Source organism: Triplophysa rosa, linkage group LG21 (genome assembly GCF_024868665.1).
Source record: "Triplophysa rosa linkage group LG21, Trosa_1v2, whole genome shotgun sequence".
Lineage (NCBI taxonomy): Eukaryota > Metazoa > Chordata > Actinopteri > Cypriniformes > Nemacheilidae > Triplophysa > Triplophysa rosa.
Window position 1 is genome coordinate 18,543,745 of NC_079910.1, and position 6,554 is coordinate 18,550,298.

Below are 6,554 nucleotides of genomic sequence, written 5' to 3' on the forward strand. Positions count from 1 at the left end.
ACACACAACACGCACACACACCAACACACACAGACACAGAGACACACACACACACACACACGTACGTACACAGACAAGTACGCACACACACACACGCTCAGTGAGAGCACACATTTAGGATAAAGGAGAGAGAAGCACAGGTCAAATATAACAGATAATAAATTCCTATATGCAATATTAATTAAGTAAAACTTTAAGATTCTAAAGCAGCCCCCCCGGTCAGGCAGATAGTGCAAAAACAGTATGCAAACGGTGGCGAGGAACCCAAAACTCTAATCGAGAAAAAAAACCTCAGGAGAACCCAGGCCCAACCAGGGGATTCCAGTTCCCCTCTGGCAAAAGCTGCTGCCTCTGCACAAGCTCCAGAGAACTTGCACAACAAGGCTAAATAAAATAAATAAACTTAATAATAAAATAAATTATAGTTTAAGATTATCATTAATAATCTAATAGCATTTGAAATTTTGTGGTGAAGACATGTCAAGAGACCGCGTCCTTCTTTATCCAGCTCTATCATCTCAGCTCTTGTCAGGTCCCCACTTCCCATTCTCCGCTCTACCATCAGGTCAGGCCATGAACTGCATCCTGCTCGCTGTGGTAACCTTGGAACAATGAGACAAGACTGGCTGAGAGTAGAGTACTGTTCTGTACTCTTTGATGCAACAAGTACATCAGTTGTGTTTTTGGTTCCGGTTGATCTAACTAATGCAGCCTAAACCCTCTGAAGATTTATATTATGGAAGAGTAGTGTATGCAAGATTAAAAAGATGCGTCTTTAGTCTAGATTTAAACTGACAGAGTGTGTCTGCCTCCCGGACAGTGCAGGGAAGACTATTCCAAAGTTTAGGCGCTAGATAGGAAAAGGATCTACCACCTGCACTTGATTTTGAAATTCTAGGTATTACCAACTGACAGGACGCCTGAGAGCGTAATGCACGTGAAGGACTGTAATACAAAAGGAGTTCATTCAAGTACTGAGGAGCTAAACCATGTAAGGCTTTATAGGTAATAAGCAAGATTTTAAAGTTAACGCGATGCTTTATAGGTAACCAGTGCAAGGTTGACAGAACCGGGCTAATATGTTCATACTTTTTTGTACGTGTAAGAACTCGAGCTGCCGCGTTTTGGACCAATTGGAGTTTTTGTAATAAGCCTGCAGGGCAACCACCTAACAGTGCATTACAGTAATCTAGTCTTGATGTCATGAATGCATGAATTAACTTCTCTGCATCTGAGATTGACAGCATATGACGTAGTTTAGATATATTCTTAAAATGGAAAAACGCAATTTTACAGGTGTTGGCGACGTGGCTCTCAAATGACAGATTACTATCGAATAGAACGCCAAGATTCTTTGCTGACGACGAGGGTTTTATGGAACATCCGTCAATAGTTAAACAGTATTCTTGGTTGTTACTTATAGCAGTTTTCGGTCCAATAAGTAACACTTCCGTTTTGTCCGAGTTCAGTAATAAAAAGTTGTTACTCATCCAGTTTTTTATATCGACTATGCATTCCATTATTCGATGGAACTGCTGTGTTTCATGAGGCTTCGAGGAAATATAAAGTTGAGTATCATCAGCATAACAGTGAAAGCTAACTCCGTGTCGCTTTATTATATCTCCTAGAGGTAGCATGTATAATGCGAAGAGCAGAGGCCCTAAGACTGAGCCCTGTGGTACACCGTACTGGACTTGCGATTTGCGTGACACCTCATTGTTTATTGCTACAAATTGAAAACGGTCGGATAAATAAGATTTAAACCATTTCAAAGCTATTCCCTTAATGCCGACATAATTTTCGAGTCTATGTAGGAGTGTGCTGTGGTCAATGGTATCGAATGCAGCACTAAGGTCTAGCAGCACCAATAACGAGATACAACCTCGGTCAGACGCCAATAGCAGATCATTTGTAACTCTGATCAAAGCAGTCTCTGTACTGTGACATGCTCTAAATCCAGACTGGAATTCTTCATTGATGTCATTCCTTTGGAGGAAGGAGCATAATTGAGTTGAAACTACTTTTTCCAGAATTTTAGATATGAAAGGTAGATTCGATATAGGCCTGTAGTTCCTTAGTTCCTTAGTTCACGCCGTGAGAACAGCGAAAAACAGCTCGACTTTAGCGGAGCTAACACATAACGTGCACCACATAACCCTTGGCAGTAGCACACAGCACAACTCTCACTGACAGCGCACATTTTACATAGGCTCTAAGACGATTGGATATCACCTTCTGCTACGGGATCCAGTCCGCGTCGCGTGTTGTATACACGACCAGTCCTCGTTCCCACACATGCCAGTGTTCAACTCGGAGTTGGGGTGTTCATTCGAGTCTATCGACTCAATAGAAACGGCTAAGAGAAGCAGTGAACTTTATCACATAAGGGTAACCATTTTGTATAAATGGAAATGGCTTGCTGGCACTCGGCTAGAGTACTATTAGCACATCCCCTAAAGGTGGCCTCGTGACAGGGAGAAAAATAAACGCAGTGCGCAATCTCCTCCGTCGCGAGCAGACCCATGTGAACCTTCACAGATGAGCTCGAACAGAGACTGAGTCTGGAGAGCGTGATCATATGTTTACACCCTTGTGAACAAACATGCTTTATGCTCCCCGCAGCAAGACGTTGCACTTGCGGCTGTTCGGCACATTTCACTAATACCTTGATATGCACAAGACACCTTATACAAGGGGAGAGCTCGTATGTGGGAAACAGTTGAAGCATAGCAAGCCAGCAGCTCTCAACCGCAGCGCTAAGGGCAGAAACCGGCGTGGCTAGCTCTGTATCCAGCTGTCCTACAAGCACAGAGCAACGGCAAACATGCGGTACCAGCTGTGTAGCAAAGCGGGCTCGAGAGGCTGCTGATAGGGCAGCACTGCCGGAAAATCCAGCCACGTGTCAAAATAACAGGGACGCGAATACATTTGCTCTCTGAATCAGTTCACATTCAGAATGGTCACATGAATCACAGAAATGCCTACGACGAGGGGTTGTCTGGATTAAAACAAATATATGGCTCAGTTGGGGTACAATAACCCGTATGACGATCTGTGAACTTCCAAAAGCAGTCTGGCTGTCTGGATATGCCACACATATGGTAGAACGCAAAAAGCGAGGACCTTTTAGTAGTGAGGAGGCGCATAATAAACGCGCAATGATGGGCAAGATCCGGGACAGGATGGTGACTATCATTTGACTTGGGGCGAGAAACATTGCAAAGCCGTAACTCTGGACGGCGGAGCCACGTCCGGCTCTCGTGAATGCCCACTCCCAGCACCGGTGCTTTCTGCCAACTGCAACTGAGATCACACTGCTGAAGCGGGGTGATCTGTGACAAAACTGGACAGCGTGTAGTGTGCGGTAGTCAGTCACATTTTGTAGTAGTAGGCAAATCTATCAGCCATTCCAACAGAAGTATTATAGGGAATAGCACCGAGTGACCGGGGCATTGTGAACTCATAATAACACAGCTCTACCAGCTGCCATACATGCGGGGGAGCTTAAAGCTTCACAGATCCACTGCTCGATACAGGGGGCTTAGCGTTGCGTATACAGGAGCACTGAAAACCTAACATGTATCATCATACAACAGGACGCCACCGTGCCGGGAGCTGGAGGCAAAGAACACTAGGTAGTGTGGCTGCACATACACAGCTGAACAGCACCAAACCAGCACCACCCTCAGTTCACACACCGCTCAGCGCTGTCTCCTGGGGTCCGATATGAGGCTGGATACACAAGAGATACAGTCACATGGGCAGCGTTGCTTCCATGGAAATAAGCAGTCACCCCAGCCTCAGACGGCAGAGAAGACGAGGATGGGCACAGGTGCACTGCGATCGCCTGCTCGACGGGAGGAATGCGCGCATAGCCGCGGGCGGGGGGGTCCCTCGAGGTCTCACACAGCCTAGGTGAGACAGGTCCCTGTCTGAAGCTGCCAGCGACATGAGCTCATCCCTGACGCGCCAAACAGGACTCTAATTGGCGAAGAAAACCAGCGCTGGTGGCGGTCCGGCACTCCATTTCCCCGGGCGGAGGGGCGGCAGTTCCGACAGCGGCTCCATGGCAGCGGCGGGATGCTGCCTAACAAAATCTCAGAGGGCGGCGATTCTCCGAGCCTTCGACAGTAGAATCGGAGAGAGCCGCCTCCGCATGGGCCAGACCCAGGCAGAGTACGCAGTGAGCATGTGTGTCCTGTGGGTCGATGGGCCTGGGACATAAGGCACACACGGGCATGCTGGAACACACGAGTAGAAGGATCCTAGTTCTTCCTCTTCTCCTGGGTGTATCCTCAACAGCACGCACAGGTAAGTGAAGGAGAAAGATTCTGAGGTTATGTGGCCCATACGGTGTAATATATAGGGGTGGCGACCACACCCCTAAGCGCCGTCTTGGACCACATTGGCCAGTTACATTTTCATTTCTACTGGCGTTATTCAATAAGGTTTCAGTAAGGTTTAGAGAAGGGGATTACCCTAGTGCTTCACGCAATGTTGAGAGACCTCTCTCGAAAGGGAACTGTTGGTTTCATGTGGTAATCTGTAAAAAAATAATTTTGAAACTGATGAGCAACACCTGCTGTTCGTGGCTGCACTTACGAGCCGGCGAAGCTCCTTTCACGTCGTAGATAACAAACATTAAACATTGCTTAGACTTAATGTGCTCATAGTTTAAAAAGTTCTTTGTTTTAATGTAATCATCAACACACTGTATGGTCTTCAATAAAAACTCGAGAGCAACTAAAATGGATTTACAAGGATTCTTTATGTATTTTAAAGATTTTTTATTAAAAATCTGTTGGAATATGCAGTAGCCTACACTGAAAAAAGTGTAGAGTCAAATTTATTTGAAAAAAGCTGAAATTTTTTTCACTTAAAAAATGTGAGTAAATTTTAAAGGAGCTTTCGTGTAAAAACTAAACACAATTATCTGTAGCTTTTATAAGAAATTCTCAGGTAAAGTTTACATTGAAATTTCAAGTAAACTTTGCTGGCTCTTCATTTGTAACCCAGATTGTAAGAAACCACCATCAAAAACCACCATTATTTTGATCAGTGTTTCATTAAGTTGGGCTCTTGACTCATTAGTTTTAACTTCAAGTTTTCTTTGAAGTTTTTTAACCTCAGAACAATTGCATATCATTACTCTTGTCCACTTATTAGGCAACATTTGATGTAATGGGTCAAGGATAGTTGTGGCCTAATGGTTAGAGAGCCAGACGTAAAACTCAAAGGTTGCAAGTTCGATTCCCAGGCTGGCAGGTTTCCAAGGCTTTATTAAGTGATCCCAATGAGATCACCTATGGCATAATGTTCACATATTGAAATTCTTATTATAAATTTAAATTAATTTACATAAAAAATACATAAAAACTTAGACTTAAGGTTTTTAATACTGACTGTATTCCTTAAAAATCAGCCTCAGCCTCCTCTTACAGTTAAGTATTGAAAAGCCTTTCTACAAATTACAATTAGCCTTTCAGGATAGGCCGTTTCCATCTCTTTTAACATTTGGAAAGCCATGGCCTTTTAGCTAAAAAAGTCAAACCAAAAAATGAAAATTGATATATTTGAAATACATTGATTTAAAAGGGATTTATTACATGACATATTGGACATGTAACTGTGGGCCTAACGTTTCATTCTCTACCTCTGTCACAGCAGACCTTCATCCTCTACTGCAAATGAATTATCATGGTTAGTGTGTGTACTGAAGAGTTTAATTTGTACGCTGCGATGGCGGGTGCGCACAATATTCTGTTTCTTTTTTTATAAATTACGAAAAGATGAACAAGAAGAAAATGAGTAGACTGGTAAAGATAATGATTTCACTGCATTTAACTTCTTGTAGTGTTCTTGTAGACTTTTCTCAACAGAAACTTTTTCTCACCCTCGAACACTCTGCCTTGTCATGTAAAAGGTAAGACTGGTAGCTGCCGAGCTACTGCGGTTCATAATCCTGGTCCTCACGACTCCCCTCTGCATATTTTGTATGCGTCTCTTACCGCTTCAGAGGTTTGTTCAATTCGCCCGTAAAAAGCCCTGTGGAAGTGGATATAAAGGGCATTGAAGTGCACTAAACGTAACTACTAACGTTCGCAAATCTCATGATTGCGGTTAAATAACCCTTCAAACTTCAGTAGTAACCCAGCTAACAATTTTTGGTTCCCAGAACGTTCCCCTAACGTTAGTTTTTGGTTCCCAGAACGTTATTTTCTAAGGTTCGTTTTTGGTTCTCCAGGAAAGTTTTCTTTACGTTAATAGAACGTTAGTTTCTGGTTCCCATAACGTTCTGGGAACCAAAAACTAACGTTAGGGGAACGTTACCCTAACGTTATAGAAACCATGAAACTAACGTTTTATTTCCGTAAAGATAACCAAAAACAAACCTTAAAAAAACTTTCTGGGAACCAGAAACTAACGTTAGGGGAACGTTCCCAGAACGTTATCCTAAAATATTTTTCTCTGTCCGTTTACACGTCAGTAATGAATACATCCATGCTGTGTTTTTATCCATCGCTTGTCTAACGTTAATCTAATTAAAATAAGTA